At 42.4% G+C, this 26,516-nt stretch overlaps 1 protein-coding gene across 1 annotated transcript in view; it reads left to right on the forward strand.

Moving 5' to 3' along the window:
* Positions 1 to 26,516, forward strand: part of adkb (adenosine kinase b) — a gene marked incomplete at its 5' end in the record, with an annotated part of 290,034 nt that overhangs the window by 36,904 nt on the left and 226,614 nt on the right.

The following is a 26,516-nucleotide window of genomic DNA, read 5'->3' on the forward strand; positions in this document are numbered from 1 at the left end:
TCCATTATCTTGGCATTAATGGATTTCGCCTTTGAGTTGTCTCGCTGAAATGTTCTTACTCTTTCAAATGACTGCTCGACTTGAACTTGTTTAGTTGTTGGAAGTCTGCACTTAGTTTTTTTTCTGCTTTTGTTCTGCTTTTGTTCTAAGTATTTGCTGAAAGTCTGGGGGTGATGCACTTTCAAATGAGTAATTAGATTTGTGGTATTGAAAGATTTAACTTTCTCCCCTCGGGAAATAATAGCAGCACACGTTGCATATGGCCTTTTTATCTTCCTTTGAAACTTCAAAATAGATCCACACAGCAGACATTGTGGGCTAGGTTAGGAATGATGTGTGGGCATGTGTAGAGCTGTATTTTATGTGGTCATTCTGTCATCTCTACCTATGTTATATAGGTATGCACATCAGCTTTGACATCGGTTTTGCACATCGGCATTAAACTAGACTTCGGGCTGATGTTGGCATTTTTAGCTGATATCGGCCGATTCCAATATGTTTACCGATATATCGTGTATCCCTAATAATAATTTGCATGACGTAACATATTATACGAAATGGATGACTTGGTACATAATTGGATGACGTAATACACATAAACAGGACCCGTTTTGGCTTGTGAGCACCACTTTCAAAAATACTGGCTGAAATTATACAACACTTCTGGAGCGTCACTTTAAAGGGATAGTTTCACGAGTTGTCGTTATTCCAATTTTAATACAAACTCTATGGAAAGCCATGTGAAGTAGCCTAAACAATGTAAAGAATCGGCCTATATTTCTGTACACTCCCTTTAAGACCAAACAGGAAAACGCACATCCTGTGGTGGCGCTCCTAGTGGCCGGGGACTTTAATGCATGGAAGGTTTTAATCCGTTTTACCTAATTTCTACCAGCATGTTAAATGTGCAACCAGAGGGGGAAAAAAGTCTAGACCAGCTTTACTCCACACACAGATGTGTACAAAGGCTTCATCAATAAGTGCATCGATAACGTTGTCCCCACAGAGACTGTAGGTACATACCAGAAGCCATGGATTACAGGCTACATCCGCACTGAGCTAAAGGGTAGAGCTAACGCTTTCAAGGAGCGGAACTCTAACCCGTAAGCTTATAAGAAATCTCGCTGTTCCCTCCGACTAACCGTTTAAAGAGGCAAAGCGTCAATACAGGACGAAGATGGAATCGTACTACACCGGCTCCGACACTCGGCGGATGTGGCAGGGCTTGCAAACTATTACAGACCCCAAAGGGAAGCACAGCTGCGAGCTGCTTATATACACAAGCCTACCAGACGAGCTAAATAACTTCTATGCCCGCTTCGAGGCAAGCAACACTGAAACATGCATCAGCAGTTCCGGACGACTGTGTCACACTCTCCATAGCCGACATGAGTAAGACCTTTAAACTGGTCAACATTCGCAGGGCCAGACGTATTACTTGGACGTGTACTCCGAGCATGCGCTGACCAACTGGCAAGTGTCTAAACTGACATTTTCAACCTCTCCCTGTCTGTAATACCAACATGTTTCAAGCAGACCACTGTGCCCAAGAACACTAAGGTAACCTGCCTAAATGACTACCGACCCGTAGCACTCACGTCAGTAGCCATGAAATGCTTTGAAAGGCTGTTCATGGCTCACATCAACACCATTATCCCAGAAACCCTAGACCCACTAATTTGCATACCACCCCAACATGTCCACAGATGACGCAATCTCTATTGCACTCCACACTGGCCTTTCCCACATGGACAAAAGAAACGCCTATGTGAGAATGCTATTCATTGACTACAGCTCAGCGTTCAACAACATAGTGCCCTCTAAGCTCATCACTAAGCTAAGGACAACAACACATCTGCCACGCTGATCCTCAACATGGGGGCCCCTCAGGGGTGCGTGCTCAGTCCCCTTCTGTACTCCCTGTTCACTCATGACTGCACGGCCAGGCGCAACTCCAACACCATCATTAAGTTTGCTGATGACACATCTGTGGTAAGCATGATCATCGACAATGATTAGACAGCCTATTGGGAGGAGGTCAGAAACCTGCCAGTGTGGTGCCAGGATAACGACCTCTCCCTCAACATGATCAAGACAAAGGAGATTGTGGACTACAGGAAAAGGAGGACCGAGCACGCCCCCATTCTCATTGTCGGGGCTGTAGTGGAGCAGGTTGAGAGCTTCAAGTTCCGTGGTGGCCATATCACCAACAAACTATCATGGTCCACACACACCATGACAGTCGTGAAAAGGGCACGACAAAGCCTATTTCCCCCCCCGCCATGAGACTGAAAAGATTTGGCATGGGTCCTCAAATCCTCAAAAGTTCTATAGCTGCACCATCGAGAGCATCCTGATGGGTTGCATCACTCCCTGGGATGGCAACTGCTCGACCTCCGATCGCAAGGTACTACAGAGGGTAGTGCGTACGGCCCAATACATCACTGGAGCCAAGCTTCCTGCCATCCAGGACCTCTATACAAGGTGGAGTCAAATACTCCAGCCACCCTAGTCATAGACTGTTCTCTCTGCTACTGCACGGCAAGCGGTACCAGAGCGCCAAGTCCAGATCCAAGAGGCTTCTTGACAGCTTCTACCCCCAAGCCAATACACTCGTGAACAGCTAATCAAATGGCTACCCAGACTATTTGCTTTGTCCCCCCTCCGTTACGCTGCTGCTACTCTCTATTTATTATTGTCACGTCCTGACCATAATAAGATGTTATTTTCTATGGTAGAGTAGATCAGGGTGTTTTGTGTTTTTCTATCTATGTTTTGTATATCTATGTTTAGGTTCTAGTTTTTCTATTTCTGTTTTTTTTCCTACAACAGACGTTACAGAACTACCCATCACCAAAGGACCAAGCACCGTGATCAGGAATGGACTTGGGAAGACATTCTGGACGGGAAAGGACCCGGGAGTCAGGCTCGGGAGTATTGCCACCCGATGGAGGAGATCAAGGCAGCAAAAGCAGAGCGGCATTATTTTGAGGCGCTATACCAACCACGAGGCAAGTGCGAGAGACGGCCCCAAAATAGTTTTTGGGTTGGGCACACGGGGAGATTGGCAGAGTCAGGTTGGAGACCTGAGCGAACTCCCCGTGCTTACCGTGCGGGGCGACTGATCGAGCAAGCACTGTGTTATGCGGGGATGCGCACTGTGTCGCCGGTGCGCTCGGTGCAATCTTCTCATAGTTGCCGTGCTAGAGTTGGCATTCATCCAGGAAGGATTGTGCCTGCTCAGCGTTCCTGGTCTCCAGTGCGTCTCTTCGGCTCAGGATATCCTGCGCCAGCTCTACGCACGGTACCCCCAGTTCGCCAGCACAAACCTGTGCGACCTGTTACAACGCCCCGCGCTTGCCGGGCTTCGGGGGTAATCCAGCCAGGACGGGTTGTGCCAGCCATGAGCTCCAGACCTCCAGTGCGCCTCCATGGCCCAGTATACCCTGTGCCTGCTCTGCGCACCCGGCCTCCAGCGACATTCCCTAGTCCAGAACTCTCAGCGACGTTCCCTAGTCCGGTGAGACCTATTCCAGCTCCACGAAAGAAGCCTCCAGTGATGATCCATGGCAAGAAGCCTCCAGTGATGATCCATGGCAAGAAGCCTCCAGTGATGATCCATGGCAAGAAGCCTCCAGTGATGATCCATGGCAAGAAGCCTCCAGTGATGATCCATGGCAAGAAGCCTCCAGTGATGATCCATGGCAAGAAGCCTCCAGTGATGATCCATGGCAAGAAGCCTCCAGTGATGATCCATGGCAAGAAGCCTCCAGTGATGATCCATGGCACGAAGCCTCCAGTGATGATCCATGGCACGAAGCCTCCAGTGATGATCCATGGCACGAAGCCTCCAGTGATGATCCATGGCACGAAGCCTCCAGTGATCTATGGCGCGGCGACGGTCCCTGGTCCGGAGCCTCCGGCGATCCACGGTCCAGTGGTACTAAAGCAGAGGGAGTGGGGGTTACGCCCCGAACCGGAGCCGCCGCCTCTGCTGGAGGATAAGGTTATGTGGACTGCACTAGAGCCGCCATAGACGGGAGTTACCCACCCTACCCTCCCTATTTTGTTTTTGTTTTTTAGTGGCATTCAGAGTCTGCACCTTTGTGGGGGGGGGGCGTAATGTCACGTCCTGACCATAGTAAGATGTTATTTTCTATGGTAGAGTAGGTCAGGGCGTGACAGGGGGTGTTTTGTGTTTTTCTATGTTTTGTATATCTATGTTGTTATTTGGGATGATCTCCAATTAGAGGCAGCTTGTCCTCGTTGTCTCTAATTGGAGATCATACTTAAGTAGGGTTTTTTTTCTACCTGTGTTTGTGGGTAGTTGTCTTCTGTTTATGTACCTTTTGTTTTCTCTTTATTTTTTCTTTAGTGTTCTGAGTTTAAATAAATATTCATCATGAGCAATCAACACGCTGCGCTTTGGTCCCCTCTCAACGACAGCAGTTACAATTATCAATATATAGTCACTTTAACTCTTCCGTCATGTACATATTACCTCAAGTACCTTGACTAACCTGTCTTTGCACATTGACTCTGTACTGGTACCCCCTGTATATAGCCTCGCTATATTATTTTACTGCTGTTCTTTAATTATTAGTTATTTTTTACTTAACACTTAACCAACAATGCAGTTATTTTTCTTAAGGGCTTGTTAGAAAGCATTTCATTGTAAGGTCTGCACCTCTTGTATTCTGCGCATGTGACTAATACAATTTTATTTTAAACTGTAACATCGCATCACAGCACAGTTGAAAAATATATGGCAAATAGAAATAAAAGGATGGTGTTCCGAGATAGATGGGAGGTGTTGAGTGGAGCTGAAGGGTGGGACTAAAAAGATGACTAATGTAAAATATATTGTGTCCGTAAAATGGATATAGGTTCAGAACTTTTGTAACAGTACAGTTAAAAATATACACTACTGTTCAAAAGTTTGGGGTCACTTAGAAATGTTTTTGAAAGCGAAGCAATTTATATTTATAACATCAAATTGATCAGAAATACAGTGTAGACATTGTTAATGTTGTAAATGACAATTGTAGATGGAAACGGCTGATTTTTTTTAAAATGGAATATCTACATAGGCCTACAGAGGCCCATTATCAGCAACCATCACTCCTGTGTTCCAAGTTGAGAATTTGTAAAGGTTAATTGATCATTAGAAAACCCTTTTGCAATTATGTTAGCACAGCTGAAAACTGTTGTCAACTGGCCTTCTTTAGATTAGTTGAGTATCTGGAGCATCAGCATTTGTGGGTTCGATTACAGGCTCAAAATGGCCAGAAACAAATCCCTTTCTTCGGTAACTCGTCAGTCTATTCTTGTTCGGAGAAATGAAGGCTATTTCCATGTGAAAAATTGCCAAGAAACTGAAGATCTCGTACAACGCTGTGTACTACTCCCTTGACAGAACAGCGCAAACTGGCTCTAACCAGAATAGAAAGAGAAGTGGGAGGCCGCGGTGCACAACTGTGCAAGAGGACAAGTACATTAGTGTCTAGTTTGAGAAACAGATGCCTCACAAGTCCTCAACTGGCAGCTTCATTAAACGGTCCCCGCAAAACACCAGTCTCAATGTCAACAGTGAAGAGGCGTCTCCAGGATGCTGGCCTTCTAGGCAGAGTTCCTGTATGATTTTTGTTACTACTATTAAACAGAAAGCATGTGTGTTGGAACATGGTTACACGTAAAAAATTTTATAACGACAAACTACCCCAACCACCAAGATGCCTAGGCTACTGATGTTTCCATCATTTGACTGAACGTCATTATAAGCATCAAGTGTGCCTTAAATAATACAAATCAGCACAAAAGCAATAATGGCATTATAATGAATATTAGTGTTGATATGACAGCAGTCAAAAATAGTCAATTATTGTCGGCTTGTACATGGTGTGCGTTTTAATCCAATGGCATCAGTAGGATTTCAGTTAGCTGTTATCCCGTGTCCTAACATTTGACACTAATCTTCGCTGCTTTCACTTGCTTGGCACACTTCCCACAAACACGTCGCAGGTGTTTGGTGACACGGGTGTCTTGGGTTCACCTGGCATTGTTTCCTCCCCGGGAGCAGTGCGCAATTTGGCTCACGCAACAACTTGCTTGGAATCTTTGCTGCAGCCTTGGCCCTCATATGTCTCATGTAGCCCGTGTGCCAGACTCATGATGAAGTCTCTCCTGGGCATGGTGTTGTTCAAGCAGTGCATGAACAACACATGCACGTTGAAAGCAGCCAAGTCAAGCATGTTGTAGAACTCAGCAACAGGCTAGCGGCGGGTGCCTCCTTTCAACGAGTACAGCCATGCCATCTGATCCACACAGACCATATACACACCCTTTCCACCGAATGCTTCAGACATACAGTATTGAAATGATCGCTTCCAGCTCAACAGACAGATCCCAGGCCTTGCTCCCTGTGCACCACAGTACAGTCCCTGATGTGCTGATTACATTTTGTTCTGATAATCGGCCCGTAGCATTGTCACTAGCTTGTTCTATCCAAACGGTACCGTACCTTCCTCTCTTCTGTCTGATTCATTTGTGGTGGCGTTGGCATCTGCTCAGTGCACACCATTCTCTTTTTTTCCGCTTAGTCCTCAGAGGTGTAGGTTATTCAGGCTGAGGCTCAGAACCAGAAGAATATCAATGTCATGATTAATTTCTTCCCCACCATCCGAGTCGTTTTCATTCAGATCTTGTAGCAGCTCAAACGCAGCATTTGTCTTGGTCTTTTTGCTAATGTAAATTACACACGCTCTCTCTGTATTCCAAGTAGGCCAGAGTAAACTGATAAGACTACTTGGATTTGGTGGACTGATATAGGGTACATACTATTTTGAGATTATAATTAGGATATACCAATACAATATAATGGCCCACCCTGTTCATTCACAATTGGTGATGACATAATTATGCATTGTTCTCTTCCCCTCACTCATCAACTCATCCTTTCTCCCTCATCATACTTTACTTCACTTATTTCATCTGTTATGTGTGAAATTTGTTTCGGTTTAGGTTCATTTTGAAGCAATTATTGATGTGATTATCAACTGGTCACGGAACCTTCAACTGTCAGGAGAAGGAGTGTGTAGCAGGCCCTACTGTCTGGAGGAGTGGCGGCAACCGAGTGGGGGGGACATAAAAAAATGACATGCCCTCCTAAACCTAGTTGGAATCTTAATATCACAAACATAACTAGAATTACAACAATGGCAGTGTGTTTATATAGACTTGTTTAGAAAAAGTCAAGGATGGAGGGGGCATGACTTTTTAAAAATGCCAGAGTTATGTTTTTTTTAATTCATGAGCATTCACAATTACTGCTTTAGCGTTTCTAGTGTTGCCTACAGGCAGTGAGATGGAAAGGTATTTTCTCCCCTCTCTGTAAATGGCCGTGGGGACCTTTTGACTGTTTCACTACTATGGGATCACATGATGTTTGAGGGAGTAAAGGTCTCAAGGCAGCTGCTGCTTTTTGGATGCATTTTTGGAGAGAGTTGTCGGTCCAACACGGGCTGAGCTGGTGCCCCATGCTGTCTCTAACTCTGTTTTGAAAGGTGGAGCAAATACTTTTTCTAAGGGCAAAAAAGCTAGCTGAAATCCTCAGAAGCTGGGGTCTATTTGAGTGAGTCCCTTGGCTGCCTTCATGCTATAAACACCCACCGTTCTCACTCTCTCTCGCTCTCTTTTCTCTGAGTCATAACAGGTGTCTCGGACCGTAAGGGGTTTCTTTTTTTCTCTTCCAGCTTAGCATATTTTCCACTTGCATGGAATGTTCTCTTTTTATTGGGAACATGCAGCCCTAGGTTACTGAGAAATTATGATATGCAGGCTTCACTTTGAAGCAAAATGGTTACTTTCACATTTCCTGGAAAGCTTGGAAAGCCAGACATGCCTAGTTAAACCAAGAGATCATTGAAATACGGAGTAGCATCACCGTCGTCTGTTAGCTGTAGTACACTGCATATATAGCCTACATTTTACTCCTTGTTCAATTAATATTTTATTGGAAAACAATCGGTGTTATAACAGGAGGAAACTGTTAGTTTCGGTGTTAACTATTAGACCTGTATATAGGCAGTGTGTGAAAGGTTTGACATGATTGATGTCAGTCTTGTTCATCCTCTTTCTAGATCAATAAAATGTGACCCGATTCCGGAAACTAGGAGAGCCGTTTGAACGTAAAAAATGTTGTTGTTTTTATATCAAAATACGTTTTTTTGGCAGAAATGCCTTCTTGAACATGTGAATTTTAATGTGCCTTAATAACAAATGTATATGCCATCTGTAAATACAAATACATGTGTTAAATTACAAGCTTTGATGGTTAAGCCACAGAAAAAGTTAACAACCTTCCCACTAGCCATGATTGGCTGAGATAATGAGTGGGCTGGACATGCCGAGAGAGGAGTTTGGATTGGTCTGCCATAGGAGCGCGTCAGTCTGTTGGTAATCCTGTCAAACGCAGCTTTTTAAAAAATGTATTGTGTAGTGGAGCTGCAGTAGTGTCTCACTTTCTGGAGGATCACATTTATTTTTTTATTTTTTCGTTCGCTATTCGTTCAAATATTTTTTATTGAACACACACACACACACACACACACAAGAATGGTGTATAGGTATGAAAGACAAGTATACAATTCTTATCTAAACATAAAAGAGCAGACAAACAACAAGACCCAGAGTTCTGGGTACAAAACAAATAATACAAAACACGACATACAGAACAAGGACTGTATGTCCTGTATATTCCCCCCTATTCCCCTCCCGACTGCTCGGGTGGCAGGGCCAGCACACGCTGCCCAAAGGTAGATAAAAATATTTCAATTGAGAGTGCGTTAGAATGTACAAATTCACAGCACTGACTGGTCCAAGTAAGAGAGGAAAGACAGCCAGGTTTGATCAAATGTGGATAATTTATTGTTCAGAATATATCTAAGTGTACAGTGTTTGCCAATTCGCTGAGCCATAATTTGGTAGAGGGCACTTCCCTCCTTTTCCAAAACAATAAGATTATTTTTTTTGCTGAAATGAGACTGTAAGAGATGAGTTGTTTTGGGGGGTTGGTTAATCCGTTTAGGGAATCAGACACTCCCAGGATTATCAGAAGCGGATCTGGGTCTATTGAAGTCTCCAGAACTTCAGAGAGGATCCTAAAAATTCCACACCAATAACCATACAAGCTAGAGCATAGGGCAAAGCAGTGGAGTAGTGTACCCTGCGCAGCCTGACATTTATCACACACGGGATGTATCAGGAAATATCCTATGAAGTTTGGTTTTGGAATAGTGTAATCTGTGTAATACCTTGAATTGTATGAGACGATGTCTGGAGTTAAATGAGCAGGTGTGGATATACTCCAAGCTATCTTCCCAGTCTGCCACAGAAATGTCAGTCCCTAGTTCTTCCTCCCATTTTGCCTTAATGGTATCTGTAGAAGGTGTGCTAACAGATTGAAAAGCGTCATATAGACGAGATATCAGTTTGTCTGAGGTGGGGCATATTTTTATGCATCCGTCAAACATGGAAGGTTTAGCATTCCCAGGTGTTGGGAGGTGTTTTCTAACAGTCTCTAATTTGTAGGTATCTGAAAAAGTTACTTCTGGGAAGATTATAAGTTTCCCTCAGCAACTCAAAGGAAGCAAGGTCCCTTATATATATAAATCCCCTATGGTACTTATCCCTAACTCTCCCCATCACTCAAAGGTGTTATCAAGGTTAGAGGGGGCAAAGGAGGGATTCCTGGCAACAGGGAGCATGAATGATATTGGTCTAAGCTCAAAGTGGAATTTAATTTGCTTCCAGATTCGGACTGTGCTATGTATAATAGGATTGTTACGATAAAGTGACATCTCCAGATTGACAGGCGCCAATAGAGAAGGGGTGACACTCCTCACGCTCCATAGTAAGCCAGCTGGATGACAGAGGAAGCAGTTGTGGGAGGAAGACCATTTTAATAGCATTAATTCTTCCGAGCAGAGAAATTGGGAGACTTCTCCAAAATTGTATGTTTGCCTTAAGTTTTTGCATCAGAGAGGGGAAATTCTCTTTTAAATAGTGAGGAGTATTGTTTGGTAACTACAATTCCTAGGTAGGTAACTTAACTTGAAGATGTTCTAGCCAGGAGGTGTTTTGCAACCGTATGGGCATTAATTCACTCTTGTTCCAATTTATTCTGTATCCCGAGAAGGTACCAAACAAATGAATCACATCAAGAATAGCTGGAATACTAGCTTGGGGTTCTGTTACATAGAGGAGAATGTCATCTGCGTATAGGGAAATCTTATTTAGAGTATCTTTAGTATTATAGCCGTGTATTGCTGCATGAGATCTGATCACCTGAGCGAGAGGTTCAATAATTAGGGCGAAGAGCATAGGCGACAGCGCACAACCCTGCCTTGTCCCTCTGTAAAGGTTAAATCGGGGCAACAATGATTGGTTAGTGAGTATTCTCGCACAGGGGTTCCTATATAAAAGCTGGATCCAATTTATGAACCCATCTCCAATATTACATTTATGTAGGACCTTGACTAGATAGGACCACTCAACTTGGTCAAAGGCCTTTTCGGCATCAAGAGATATAACGGCAAGGTCCACGTTAGGTAACCTCTGAGAATACATAATGTTGAAGAGGCGCCTGAGATTGAAGAATGCGTTTCTGTTAGGGATAAAGCCGGTCTGGTCCGAATGGACCAATTTTGCTATTTAAAGTGCTAAGCCTGTTAGCCAGAGTTTTTGCTAAAATCTTTTGGTCTGTATTAACCTGTTGGGGCTACAGGTTAGCAATGAACCCCGAGTCGGGATTGCTAACAAGGCTGGAAATTCAAAACATCAAAAATCTAATAATTTCAATTTCTCAAACAATCAACTATTTTACACAATTTAAAAGATAAACATCTCCTTAATCTAACCACATTGTTCGATTTTCAAAGAGGCTTTACGGCAAAAGCATAAAGTTAGATTATGTTAGGACAGTACATAGCCACAAAAGTACAAACATCCATTTTCAATTCAAGGTCAGGCGTCACCAAAAGCAGAAACCAGCTAGAATTATGCACTAACCTTTGTCAATCTCCATCAGATGACACACCTAGGACATTATGTTATACAATACATGCATTTTTTTGTTCCATCAAGTTCATATTTATATCCAAAAACAGCATTTTACAGTAGCGTGAAATTCAGATTTTCTTCTTCTCTGAAATGCTTCCGGTGAACATAACAAAATTACTATTCGAAAACATTGGTAAATTATAATATTGTCATTCAAAGAATAATATATTATCATCTCGTAATTGCTACCGAATGGCCAGATCTCAAAATAACTTTACTGGGAAATCACATTTTGCAATAAACGGGGTGCTATGCTAAGAACAATAAGCTATGCTATACAGTTAGCATCATCTAATATCGATAATAACATTGTAAATATCCCCTTACCTTTGATTATCTCCATCAGAAGGCACTGCCAGGATTCGCAGGTCCAGAACAAATGTGGTTTCTTTTGACAAAGTTCATAATTTATGTCCAAATAACACCAAGTAGTTAGCGTTCATTATGCTCCCACAAAACGTGGTGGGGGGGGGTGTAAAATCACGCCGAAAAGCTAAAAAAACCTAGTAAATGATCTATTTACGTTCGTTCAAACATGTCAAACGTTGTTTAGCATTAATCTTTTGGTCCATTTTTAACGTTAAACATCAGTAATATTTTCACACAACCTATCCTATGTCTAGATAAACAATTATGACAAACTCACGCTTCTCAGATTTATGCGCAGGCGCAAAAAAATGAAGTGACGACATGTCAACTTCCTTGCATTCTAATTTGCTCTCTGTTTATCATAGACGCTTCAAACAACTTTATAAAGATCGTTGACATCTAGTGGAAGCCGTAGGAGTTGCGAAATGAATCCTTTCTCACTATGGTATCTATAAAACAATGACACTAAATAGTACAGTCACAAAATTCACATTTTTTTAAATCTATTTTTCACAGGTTTTTGCCTGCAATATGAGTTTTGTTATACTTACAGACACCATTCAAACTGTTTTAGAAAATTCAGAGTGTTTTCTATCCGAATGTGTTAATAATATGCATATCCTAGCTTCTGAGTTGGTGTAGGAGGCAGTTAAAAATGGGCACATATTTTTTTCAAAATTTCTCAATACTGCCCCCTAGCCCCAACAGGTTGGAGGGCTATTGGTCTGTATGACTCTACTTCTTCTGGATCTTTACCCTTCTTATGTATAACTGTAATGAATGCCTCATCCAAAGTAGATGGGAGAGCTCCATCCTCATTGGCCTGAACCAACATTTTGTGCAGGTAGGGAGTGAGCATGTTGCTGAATGTTTTATAGAATTCACCAGGGTATCCATCTGGGCCCGGGGTCTTGCCACTCTTTAGAGATTTAATTGTTTCTCTAATTTCTTCAAGAGCTATTTCCTTATTCAGGAAGTTAGAATCTTCCTGGTTCAGTGCAGGAAGATTACAGTCCTCCAAAACGTTTTGCATAATTAAGGGGTTAGGATCCGCTTTAGATCTATATAGAGTCTCATAAAACTGACGGAATCTGTCATTTATGTCTTTGGGGGAAGAGAGTAATTCCCCAGATGCAGATTTAACTTTGAATCATTCGGTCACTCACATTTCTTTCAAAGTTGTCTGGCGAGTAATTTGTGTGGTTTGTCACCAAACTCTAAATATTTTTGCTTGGCATAGATAAAAGTTTTCGCAATTTTAGCTGAGAGAATCTGATTGTATTCAAATTTTAGAGGTTATTTTTTTATGTTTCTCCATAGATGGATGGCTAGCATTCTCCCTATCCAGTAAGTGAATTTGTCCCTCCAGTTCTACCAATTTTCCTGTTTTGCCTACTCCTGGCAGCCTGAAAGGAGATGATACAGCCTCTCAAATAAGCCTTCAGTGTTTCCCACAATAATGCTGGGGAAGTCTCTGTGTTGTCGTTGGTATCAAAGAAAAATGTAATTTGGTCTTTAAGATGTTCACAGAATGTTGGTTCTATGAGGAGCTGAGGATTCAACCTCCACACCCTCTCGTTTGGTACGATGTCACCCAATCTCAGGGAGAAGGTGAGTGGACTGTGGTCAGAGATTATAATATCATGATGCCTCACATTACAGGTATAGGGGAGTAATTTCGCATCAACCAAAAAGTAGTCAATTCGAGTAAACATTGAACATGAGAGTAAAAGGAGTATTCCCTACCTGTAGGGTTAGAGATCCTCCATATATCAAATAAGTTAGAATTTTTTCATGTAGGTATTCAAGAATTCGCTTGAATAGGAGGTAGGGGTTCGCCGGGTAGAGGATCTATCCAAATATTGGTCTAGCACACAGTTAAGGTCCCCTCCAATGACCAGGTTAGTATGGGAGATATCTGGAATCAGGGCAAGGACTCTTTTGAAAAATGTTTGGCCCATAGATATTTAGTAGAGTTACAGAAGTAGAGTGGATCTCTCCTATTACGATCACATAACAACCCTCTTTATCTGCAATAGTGGTTTTATGTAGAAAGGGAATTCCTTTCCGTACCAGAATTGCTGTGCCTCTCGTTTTGGCAGAGAAGTTAGTGATACACTTGCCCCACCCACCTACATTTAAGTCTGCTATGAGAATTTTTTTTCAGATGGGTTTCTTGCAAAAATATAATATCAGACGAGAGTGCTTTCAAGTGGGCTAGGACCTTGCCTCTCTTAATTGGTTCGTTTAAACCCTTGACATTCCAGGAAGTGAATGTCATCCCCGCCCTCCTCTCGTTTGTAGTTCCTATGGTGGCCTGCATAACATGTAACTCAATAAAAAGGTAAGAAAGCGCACCAAACCATCACGATCAGCATATGTAGCACCTACACCCGAGCAGTATCTAACCAACCCCTCCCCCCCGGCAAGCACCTTTTACTCTCCAACCTGTTCCCCTACTTTCCCCAACATTTACCCACACATCAACCCACATACACAAATAGGATGGAGAGAAATTGAAAAATAAAAATGCCAAAAAAGCACGGCGCGACCTCGAACAAGAGGTAAAATAAAATCCCAACTATACGTTCACCTCTCACTATCCTAGAACTTCTACTAACATCTGAACTGAGGAGTCTCCCGTGAATGAAGTGTTCAATTAGCATCTAATAAACCTAAACAGAATAAGTTGCAACTTAAACATATAGCGCACTTAAGCGTCATATTGGGTCAATCCCTGAGATAAGCAAGATATAGCATCACAAGATTATATTGCTAAGCTGTGCCGATCTAAACATAAACCATCAGCAACCGACATAGACAGCAGTACATTTACATATTGTGGGTTAGGAGATGGGAACAAGGATTTTGCTAAATTAAACGTACCCCCCCCCCCCCCCCAAAAAAAAAAAATACATCATATAATTATTATTTTTTGATTTGGGTGGTATGTTTAATTTAGCAAAATTACACACACGCACACATTCATGCCCCAAAATAATATTCCACACTAATTTAAAATATACACATACATAATAATACAAAAATGCTAAGAGATAAAATAATAAAGTACAAATAATAATTATATGTACGCACACAGACACAAGCACCACAGAGGGCTGGTGGGAATCTAATCGGGAGAGCGGCCCACGGCTATGACAAAGGCAGAACGGCACAAACCATCAACTTGCCATCCAGGTGTCTGCCCCTTCCCAACCATCACCCCCAGTCCCCTGCAAGCAATAAATAAATGGTATGGTAATAAGAATAATGTAAGAATTGAAAAATAAATAACGAAACAAAACAGAAATGGGGGAATATAAGTATATCCATCCGAAAGTGTTAATGATCAAACCTGGAAGGCCTCCCAAACAGGCATCGCTCTGAACCCAGCCGAAATGAAAGTGAAATTAACATTAAATGAGAGCTCTGACCACCCTCCATTGGTCGGCTCAGCGTCTTACATGTTCGGTAGCGCTTACTGAGACTGTTTAATACGGTTTCACCCGTTATGGTATAGTATGGATTCGAGTCCATGAGCAGACCCTAACACACAATGACAAGGCACTCTAACCCGTACGGGGGATTGGTGTATATTCCCGGATAAACTTCTCTGCGTCCAAAACCGAGGAGAGCCAAATCGTCTCACCGGAAGGCGTGGTAATTCTGAGTCTTGCAGGGAAGAGCAAGGCTGGGCGAAGATGGAGTTTGTAGAGTTTGGTCATGACATCTCTGGAGCCGGCGCGATGCTTTGCCACATCGGGCGCATTATCCTCAGACACGGAAGGGGTGCCCTTTATGTAACAGGTTGCCCCTCATTCGAGCCTCGCGCAGGATAAGATCCTTGGTCTTAAAATTGTGACAACAGATGATTACTGGGCGAGGACATTGGCCCGGTCCAGGCACTGGGACAAGGGCGCGATGTGCACGGTCTAGCTGGGGATCCGAAGCCAAAACATCCGATCCCATTGCATCCCTCAATAACTTGGCGAAGAAGTCGGTGGGGCGAGAGCCAGCCTCCACCCCCTCTGCCAGACCAACAACGCGAAGGTTATGACGTCTGGATCGGCCCTCCAGGTTGACCACTTTCACAGAAAGCCTCTGCACACTATCCTGCAATGACGTGCATTGCTTCTCTAACTCGTTGATCCTACCAGCGTTGAATTCAGAAGCTTTCTCAAGGTCTACAATACTCTGGCCCTGCTACGCGACCGTTCGAATGGTGCTCTTCGAATTTGGTGTCCAGTTCAGCAATAGTAGCCTTAAGATCCTCAGCTGTAGCAACACGTAGTTCTCCCAAAGCCCGGGTAAGTTCTGTAAGTGTCACGTTGTTACCTGTGCCTTCCGCCATGTCTGTCTTGTTGTTTGGTGGGGAGTAGGCCTCCGATGTGGATTTATTGTCCTTTGGTCGCTTATTACTCGGCATTTTCACATAGGCAGTTACAATATTGTATTAAAAAGAAACTGTTGTAAAAAGTGACAAAAGGTTAAGGTAGGTTAAATTAGATTATTTCGCAAAAAGTTGCAGGAGCCTCACACACAGCCATTCACTCCAACATGCTAGCTCCGCCCCCGAGAATCACATTTTGAAATCAGTGGAATTAGAGTATGATAGTTAAAGAGATGGAGGAAACACCTGTCTCTGGATTACATCTTCAAACTAAGGGCAACCGTGGCATGGCATTCCTGACTGGGAGACGCGTCCATGCACGATGACGTATACAGGTAAGGTGCACCTCAGCCATGCTCAAGATCCTAAACGATATCATAACCGCCATCGATAAAAGACAGTACTGTGCAGCCGTCTTCATCGACCTGGCTAAGGCTTTCGACTCTGTCAATCACCGCATTCTTATCGGCAGACTCAATAGCCTTGGTTTCTCAAATGACTACCTTGCCTGGTTCACCAACTACTTCTCAGATAGCGTTCAGTGTGTCAAATTGGAGGGCCTTTTGTCTGGGCCTCTGTCAGTCTCTATGGGGGTGGCACAGGGTTCAATTCTCGTGCTGACTCTTTTCTATGTATATATCAATGATGTTGCTCTTGCTGCTGGTGACTCTCTGATCTACCTCTAAACAGACGACACCATTCTGTATACACCTGGCCCTTCTTTGAACACTGTGTTAACAAACCTCCAGACAGGTTTCAATGCCATACAACACTCCTTCCGTGGCCTCCCAACTGCTTTTAAATGCTAGTAAAACTAAATGCATGCTCTTCAACCGATTGCTGCCCGCCCGACTAGCATCACTACTCTGGATGGTTCTGACTTAGAATATGTGGACAACTACAAATACCTAGGTGTCTGGTTAGACTGTAAACTCTCCTTCCAGACTCACATTAAGCATCTCCAGTCCAAAATTAAATCTAGAATCAGCTTCCTATTTCGCAACAAATCCTCCTTCACTCATGCTGCCAAACATACCCTCGTAAAACTGACTATCCTACTGATCCTTGACTTCGGCGATGTCATTTACAAAATAGCATACATCCAACTTGCTAAGTAGAGTGTCGGAGTCTATCACAGTGCCATCCGTTTTGTCACCAAAGCCCCATATACTACCCACCACTGCGACCTGTATGCTCTCATTGGCTGGCCCTCGCTACATATTCGTGCTGCCAATGACTGGAAACGAATTGCAAAAATCATTGCATCTCCCTCTCTAACTTTAAGCATCAGCTTTCTGATCACTGTACCTGTACACAGCCCATCTGTAAATAGCACACCCAACTACCTCATCCCCATATTGTTATTTAATTTTTTTGCTCTTTTGCACCCTAGTATCTCTACTTGCACATCATCATCTGCACATCTATCACTCCAGTGTTAATGCTAAATTATAATTATTTCGCTTTTATGGCCTATTTATTGCCTTACCTCCCTAATCTTACTATATTTGCACACACTGTACATAGATTTTTCTATTGTGCTATTGACTGTACGTTTGTTATCCCATGTGAAACGCTGTTGTTTTTGTCGCACTGCTTTGCTTTATCTTGGCCAGGTCGCAGTTGTAAATGAGAACTTGTTCTCAACTGGCCTACCAGGTTAAATAAAAAAGTCTAACGTTAGCTAGCTACGTTTTCAGATATTACACGTTTTCTAATAACATCTGCTGGCTCCCTAGCATATGTTATTCATTTCAGAGCCGTTTGCTGTTCTAGTTAGCTCCCAGCATTGTGGCATTGTTGGCACTGTTCATTGTTTAACTAGCTAACGTTGGCTGACTGGCTTGTTACGGGACATGAGTACAACACCGTTGAATATGGCCAGTGTCAGTTAACGTCTGCAAAAAAGCGTAATGAAATTGTTGCCAGCAGAGCTGGTTAGGCTGTTTTCATGCTATCCAGAGGTAAACAAATCATCGGTCAGAGGTCAAGTGTGTGCTCCGAAAGTGAAACGTGATGGGTGGGGCTAAAGCTTAGGGTGAGAACAATGCTGAATTGGTGTAGACAAAGAGCTCTTCACTAGATAGCAAAACATTCAAAGGCAATTTTCTCAAAAGTGAGTTTGCAAGTTGATCAACTTTCAAAGCAGAATTACTTTCCCATTGTTCCTCAGATGCAGTGTATGATATACAATTTTGTAGCTCTGAGTCTCTACTTTTATCTAATGTAAAAAACACCATTTCAAATTTTGCTACATAAGACCGAATTCAGGTGGTGAGGAAGTAGGAACTGTCGACCCCGCAGGAACTCCATGAATGTGTCTCAAGCCTTTTATAGTAGGAAGATGTTCATCGGAAAAAGGAGGCTGCTTCTGAAATGGCACATGTATTTTACATGGCTAGGACCTTTGGGACCATGCTGACCATCAACACGAGGGGCCCCTCAAGGCTGCATGCTTAGTCCCCTCCTGTACTCCTTGTTCACCCACGACTGCGCGGCCCATGCACGACTCCAGCGCCATCAAGTCTGCAGACATCACAGTGGTAGGACTGATCACCGACAACGATTAGGCAGCGTATAGGGAGGTCAGAGACCTGGCAGTGTCGTGCCAGGACAACAACCTCTCCTTCAATGTTTGCAAGACAAAGGAGCTGATTGTGGGCTACAGGAAACGGAGGGGCACACCCTCATCCACATCGATTGGGCTGTAGTGGAGCGGGTCGAGAGCATCAAGTTCCTCTGTGTCCACATCACTAAGGAATTATTATGGTCCACACCCACACAGTTGTAAAGAAGGCCCGACAACGCCGCTTCCCCCTTAGGAGGAAGAAAAGATTTGGCATGGGCCCTCAGATCCTCAAACTTATACAGCATCACCGTTGAGAGCATCTTGACTGGCTGCATCACAGCTTGGTATGGCAACTGCAAGGCACCCAAAGGCAAGGTGCTATCCATGTCCTCTATACCAGTCGGTGTCAGATGAAGGCCCAAATAATTGTCAGACGCCAGCCACCCAAGACATAAACTGTTCTCCCTGCTACTGCACAGCAAGCAGTACCAATGCACCAAGTCTGGAACCAACAGGACCCTGAACAGATTCTACCCCCAAGCCTTCACACTACTTAACAAATGGCTATGCGGACTACCTGCGTTGACCCTTTTTGCACTGTCTTGCACTGACTCTATGCACACACAGGACTACCCACACATACTTACACTGACATCGCAACACATACACACACACTCTCAATCACCACATGTTACTGTCTATCCTGTTGCCTAGTAACTTTACCCTTAACTACAGTACGTTCGGAAAGTATTCAGACCACTTTTCCTAAATGTTACGTTACAGCCTTATTCTAAAATTGATTAAGTTGTTATCCTCATCAATCTACACACACAACCTGTTTTTGCTTTGTCATTATGGGGTATTTAGAAATGTTTGCAAATGTATAAAAAAAATTACAGAAATACCTTATTTACGTAATTATTCAGACCCTTTGCTATGAGACTCAAATTAGCTCAGGTGCATCCAGTTTCCATTGATCAGACTTGATGTTTCTACAACTTCATATGAGTCCACCTGTGGTAAATTCAATTGATTGGATATGATTTGGAAAGGCACATACCTGTCTATATAAGGTCCCACAGTTGACAGTGCATGTCAGCAAAAACCAAGCCATGAGGTCGAAGGAATTGTCCGTAGCGCTCCGAGACAGGATTGTGTCGAGGTACAGATCTGGGGTTGGGTACCAAAAAATGTCTGCAGCATTGAAGGTCCCCACGAACACAGTGGCCTCCATCATTCTTACATTGAAGAAGTTTAGAATCAACAAGACTCTTCCAATCGGGTGAGAAGGACCTTGGTCGTGGAGGTGACCAAGACCCCGATGGTCACTCTGACAGAGCTCGAGTTCCTCTGTGGAGATGGGAGAACCTTCCAGAAGGACAACCATCTCAGCAGCACTCCACCAATCAGGCTTTTATGGTCGAGTGGCCAGACGGAAGCCACTCCTCATTAAAAGGCACATGACAGCCCGCTAGAAGTTTGCCGAAAGGCACCTATAGACTCTCAGACCATGAGAAACAAGATTCTCAGGTGTGATGAAACCAAGATTGAACTCTTTGGCCTGAATGCCAAGCGTCCCGTCTGGAGGAAACCTGGCACCATCCCTACAGTGAAGCGTGGCAGTATCTTGCTGTGGGGATGTTTTTCTGCGATAGAGACTGGGATTTCAATCATTGAGTGGAAAGATGAACGGCGCAAAGTACAGAGATTCTTGATGAAAACGTGCCCCAGAGCACTCAGGACCTCAGACAGGGGCGAAGGTTCACCTTCCAACAGGACAACGACCCTAAGCACACAGCCACGACAACGCAGGAGTGGCTTCAGGACAAGTCTCTGAATGTCCTTGAGTGGCCCAGCCAGAGCCCAGACTTGAACCCGAGCAAACATCTCTGGAGAGACCTGAAAGTAGCTGTGCTATAACACTCCCCATCCAAACTGTCAGGGCTTGAGAATATCTGCAGAGAATGGTGTATTGTGTGTAGATTGAGGGGGGAAACAATTTAATCCATTTTAGAATAAGGCTGTAACTTAACAAAATGTGGAAAAAGTTAAGTGGTCTGAATACTTTCCGAATGCGCTGTACATGTACATAGCTACATACGATTTTTTTTTAAAGTAATTTAACTCAGCATTGTTCGAAAAAGACCCCCAAATAAGCACTTCACTGTTTGTTTACACCTGTTGTTTGTTTATAAAGCATGTGACAAATAGCTTTTTTTTTTTATTCGATTTTTTATTTTTTATTATTATTCCATTTTCCAAATGGCTCCTCTGACTCAGTTCATTTAAGGTGGTGTTACACATTAAACCGGTGGAAACTAGACTTGTATTAGACAATTTACCACCATGTCATCACCATTTTCCTTGGCGTAAATACACTTTCAGATCAACACGTTTTACCATTTTCAGTACAAATGTAATAAAACTAAAAAAAACTGCCATAAGTAGAGCTTCCCAAATATGACCCATCATCTAGTCTGCAGTTAGGTCAATCTCTGTCGCTCTCGCAATTCAATTTCAGTGTAAGCGGCTTTATTGGCATTGGATACATATGTTTACATTGCCAAAGCAAGTGAAATAAACAATATAAAATTAACAGTAAACAATACACTCACAAAAGTTCCAAAAGAATAGACATTTGAAATGTCATATGTGCAAATAGTTAAAGTACAAAAGGGAAAATAAATAAACATAAATATGGGTTGTATTTACAATGGTGTTTGTTCTTCACTGGTTGACATTTTCTTGTGGCAACAGGTCACAAATCTTGCTGCACACTGTGGTATTTCACCCAGTAGATATGGGATTTTATCAAAATTGGGTTTGTTTTCAAATTTGGGGATCTGTGTAATCTGAGGGAAATATGTCTCTATGGTCATACATTTGGCAGGAGGTTAGGAAGTGCAGCTCAGTTTCCACCTCATTTTGTGGGCAGTGTGCACAGTCTGTCTTTTCTTGAGAGCCAGGTCTGCCTACGGCGGCCTTTCTCAATAGCAAGGCTATGCTCACAGAGTCTGTACATAGTCAAAACTTTCCTTAAGTTTGGGTCAGTCAGTGGTCAGGTATTCTGCCACTGTGTACTCTGTTTTAGGACCAAATAGCATTCTAGTTTGCTCTGTTTTTTTTTATTCTTTCCATTGTCAATTATCTTTTAGTTTTCTCATTTGGTTGTGTCTAATTGTTGTTTGTGAACAGAGCCACAGGACCATCTTGCTTATGGGACTCTTCTCCAGGTTCTTCTCTCTGTAGGTGATGACTTTGTTATAGAAGGTATGGGAATCGCTTCCTGTTAGGTGGTTGTAGAATATAACGGCTCTTTTCTGGATTTTGATAATTAGCAGGTATCGGCCTAATTCTACTCTGCATGCATTATTTGGTGTTTTACACGGAGGTTTTTTTTTTTTAAATCTTTGCTGTCTTTACTACGGAGTGTAATTACATTTACATGTTAAGGGTACATTTTGGCTGTATAGTGTAAATATTTCAAGCATCTGAATAGGTATACAATTTGGAATTAGCCACACAAAAACAACAGACACAAAAAGCCCAGAAATTACAGAATAAGACCCGTACGATATATCAGGAACTCTGACCAGACACCTTCATACCTATGCTGTCTATGTTGGCATGGAACCTCCCTCCTTGTCTTCAATGTAAGAGTAATAATTTTTTTGTTTTAATCCTGTCAATAGAAATAGGGTCTGCTATAAAGAGAAGACAATGTAAATGCGTATCACAATATTGACTCTCAATTTCGAGCCATGACAAATCCTTTGGTTGTTGAATCCATGATGCTATATGATTAAGTTGTGCTGCGAAGTAATATGATTTAAGGTTAGGGAGGCCAAGCCCACCCAATTATTTGAACAGCTGTAGTTTTTTAGGACTAATACGAGCCTTCTTAATTTGCCATAAAAATGTGCCTATTGCTGTATTTAGGCGAGTAAAGGTTTTAGCAGGGATTTTAACAGGAAGCATTGAAAACAGATGAAGCAGTCTTGGTAAGACATTCATTTTCACTGAAGCAACCTGACCTGCAAGAGATATAGGGAGGGGCATCCAACGGTCTAGATCTTCAATGATTTTACTAATCACGGGGTAGTTCAAAACATAGTTTCCCATAATCTGACATAATATTAACACCCAAGTAAAGCATGCTTGTATCTGTCCACTACACTGAGGATATTTTTGCAGAATTCTGCATGCAGTCTCTCAATTTGGTGTTTGTCCCGTTTTGTGAATTCTTGGTTGGTGAGCGGACTCCAGACCTCACAACCATAAAGGGCAATGGGTTCTATATCTGATTCAAGTATTTTTTTTGCCAGATCCTAATTGGTTTGTCAAATTTGATGTTCCTTTTTTTATCCCATAGAAAGGCCCTTCTTGCTTTGTCTCTCAGATCGTTCACAGCTTTGTGGAAGTTACCTGTGGGCCTGATGTTTAGGCCGAGGTATGTATCGTTTTTTGTGTGCTCTAGGGCAACGGTGTCTAGATGGAATTTGTGGTCCTGGCAACTGGACCTTTTTTGCCACACCATTATTTTCGTTTTACTGAGATTTACTGTCAGTGCCCAGTTCTGACAGAATCTGTCCAGTAGATCTACACTACTGTTCAAAAGTTTGGGGTCACTAAGAAATGTCCTTGTTTTTGAAAGAAAAGCATATTTTTTTTGTCCATTTAAAATAACATAAATTGATAAATACAGTGTAGACATAGTTAATGTTGTAAATGACTATTGTAGCTGGAAACGGCATATTTTTTATGGAATATCTACTAAGGCGTACAGAGGCCCATTATCAGCAACCATCACTCCTGTGTTCCAATGGCACGTTGTGTTAGCTACTCCAAGTTGATCATTTTAAGAAGGTTAATTGATCATTAGAAAACCCTTTTAATTATGTTAGCACAGCTGAAAACTGTTGTCCTGATTAAAGAAACAATAAAACTGGCCTTCTTTAGACTAGTTGAGTATCTGGAGCATCAGCATTTGTGGGTTCGATTATAGGCTCAAAAATGAGTTGCTTCCCTGTCTCACCCCACGACCCTGTGGAAAGAAATGTGTTTTGTACATTTTAACTGCACACTTGTTGTTTGTGTACATAGATTTTATAATCTCATATGTTTTTCCCGAACACCACTTTCCATCAATTTGTATAGCAGACCCTCATGCCAAATTGAGTCAAAAGCTTTTGTGAAGTCAACAAAGCATGAAAAGACTTTGCCTTTGTTTTGGTTTGTTTGTCAATTAGGGTGTGCAGGGTGAATACGTGGTCTGACGTATGGTAATTTGGTAAAAAGCCAATTTGATATTTGCTCAGTACATTGTTTTCACTGATGAAATGTACAAGGCTGCTGTTGACGCATATCCCACGGTAGTTATCGGGATCAAATTTGTCTCAACTCGAATCCACAAAAGTGATCAGTCCTTGGTTCCAAATATTGGGGAAGATGCTAGACCTGGATGATGATGATGATAGAGTTTAAGTATAGTCAATTGGAATATATGGTCTGTATAATTTCATGTAGGATACAGTCAACACCACAGGCCTTTTTGCGATGGAGGGTTTGTATTTTGTCCTTTAGTTCATTCAATGTAATTGGAGAATACAGTGGGTTCTGGTAGTCTTTTTAATACCTGATTCTAAGATATAATTGATCATGTATATGTTTTTTTCCCTTTTGTTATAGAGACAAAAAGATTTGAAGTGGTTTATCCACACATCTCTGTTTTGGATAGGTCACTCCGAGTTGTTTGTTTAGTGTGTTCCAATTTTCCCAGAAGTGGTTAGATTCTATGGATTCTTCAATTACATTGAACTGATTTCTGATGTGCTGTTCCTCCTTTTTCCGTAGTGTGTTTCTGTATTGTTTTAGTGATTCACCATAGTGAAGGCGTAGACTCAAGTTTTCTGGGTCTCTATGTTTTTGGTTGGATAGGTTTCTCAATTTCTCCTAGGTTTTTGCATTCTTCATCAAACCATTTGTCATTGTTGTTAATTTTGCTGTGATCTGATAGTGGTGTTAGTGGGCTGACTGTGAACTCTGGGTTGAGGTCAATGATAAAGTAGTCTACAGTACTACTGCCATGTGATGAGCTGTAGGTGTACCTGCCATAAGAGTCTCCTTGCAGTCTGCCATTGACTACGTTCAAACCCAGCATGCGACAGAGCTGCAGGAGTTGTGACCCATTTTTGTTGGCTGTTTTGTCATATTTAGAAGGAATACTGTCACCTCCAGGTAGGTGTTTGTCCCCCTATGTGCAGAGTGTCAGGTTCTTGTCCAATTCTGGCATTTAGGTCGCCACAGACTAGTACATGTCCCTGGGCCTGGAAATGGTTGCTCTCCCCCTGTAAAATGGAGAAGCTGTCAAGGTATGGGGATTCTATTGGGGGATATAGGTAGCACACATGAGGAAATGTTTCTCTGTTCAGATAATTTCCTTATTAATTTCTAGCCAGCTGTAAAATGTTCCTGTTTTGACTAATTTAATAGTGGGTTATTTCTGCTCTATACCAAATTAGTTTGTCCCTTGAGTCTCTTCCTTGTTTCACCCCTGGTAGTTTGGTTGATGGGACTACCAGCTCTTTGTAACCTGGAGGGCAACGAGTAGGTCAGTTTCCTCTATACCATGTTTCTTGTAGGAGGAAAATGTCTGTATTTCTTTGAAGTCTGAGTTCCTACTCTTTAGGCCAAAGTAAGATGACCTTGTATATTCCAGGATGAGAAAGTTAAAGCTTTGTGTTCCATGGTGTCTAGTGTTGTTTTTGTGTGGTTTATGCCCGGACCATCACAGTAGGTGTGAACAGAGCATGTTGAGGATCTGATACATACCTCTTTGGTCGTAGGATGGGGGGCGGGGGGCGTTAGTGGGGGGTTGGGCCTGTTGCTCTGCTCACGACCTGGCATATGTTCATATCTCTCTCTGTCTGTGCCTGTCTGCCTGTGTCTGTCTGTCTGTGCCTAACTATCCCAAATGGCACCCTATTCCCTAGAGCTTCTGGGCAAAATAGTGCACTATGTAGTGAGTAGGGTGCCACTTGGGATGTAGTTTCTGTCTGGGCGGGAACTTTTCTATAGCCAAGGCCTCAGGGAGGCTGTTTGTGAAAGATGTGGGGAATTCATATTGTTAATGTTCTCCTCACAGCTGACCAGATAAGTCTATCCTGGAATAGGTTTACTCGCTGTGTGTTGTAGATTTAACACAAAGCTGTGTGTGTATTGTGTAGGCATGAAATGGGCATAGTTATTTTAGATTGGGATATTGACAAGGGTGGGGAACGCAATAATGATACAAGTAACTAGGGTTGCAAAGGGTCGGAAACTTTCTGGTAAATTTTTGTACATTTTCCATGGGAGTTAAGCCCAGGAATTTTGGAAATATTGCTTAAATTCATAAAAAAAGTTAGTTTATAACAGTAAACCTTTTTTTGTGGCATACACACAGGCAATTCTAGGTCTTGTGGCATATTTTGGTTAAACTATCCCCAATTCAATGAAATTGCAACCCTCTACATGCACAGTGCACTCTTCCATCACATGTACAGCTGATTCTCAAGATCTTGCACACTTATGATATGCTATTGAGCCCACACTACTACACTGTCTGAGCCAAGGACTGCATGCTTTCTGGTAAGTTTAAATTACAATACTGGGTGGGGTGAATATATTTTATATGACATATACATAACAAAAAATTAACTAGTAAATAGTAGCCTACAGCAAAGTGTTTAAATCATTTCTAACTTAAACATTTCTGCTAGTTAGTTTTTGCAACCATGTTCGTTTTAGCTCGCTTGAGCCTGCTAACTAAGGAGTGTTAATTCACCGGTTTAACTGCTTAACTATTTATCTGTACATGGAATTGTATTTTTTTTCCTTTTTTCCCTAATCTTTACAGGAAAATGCCACGGGCACTATCTGATGTGTGGAGACATTTCACTGCAGCTAATGTAGAAGGAAAAGCTGTGTACATGTGCAAATACTGTGCCAAATCATATGTGAAGAATGCAACAAAGATGCAGAATCATCTGGCCAAGTGCATGAAGTTCCCTCAGCGCTCACAGCAAACAA

Source organism: Salmo salar, chromosome ssa01, assembly GCF_905237065.1.
Source record: "Salmo salar chromosome ssa01, Ssal_v3.1, whole genome shotgun sequence".
NCBI classification, from domain to species: Eukaryota; Metazoa; Chordata; class Actinopteri; order Salmoniformes; family Salmonidae; genus Salmo; species Salmo salar.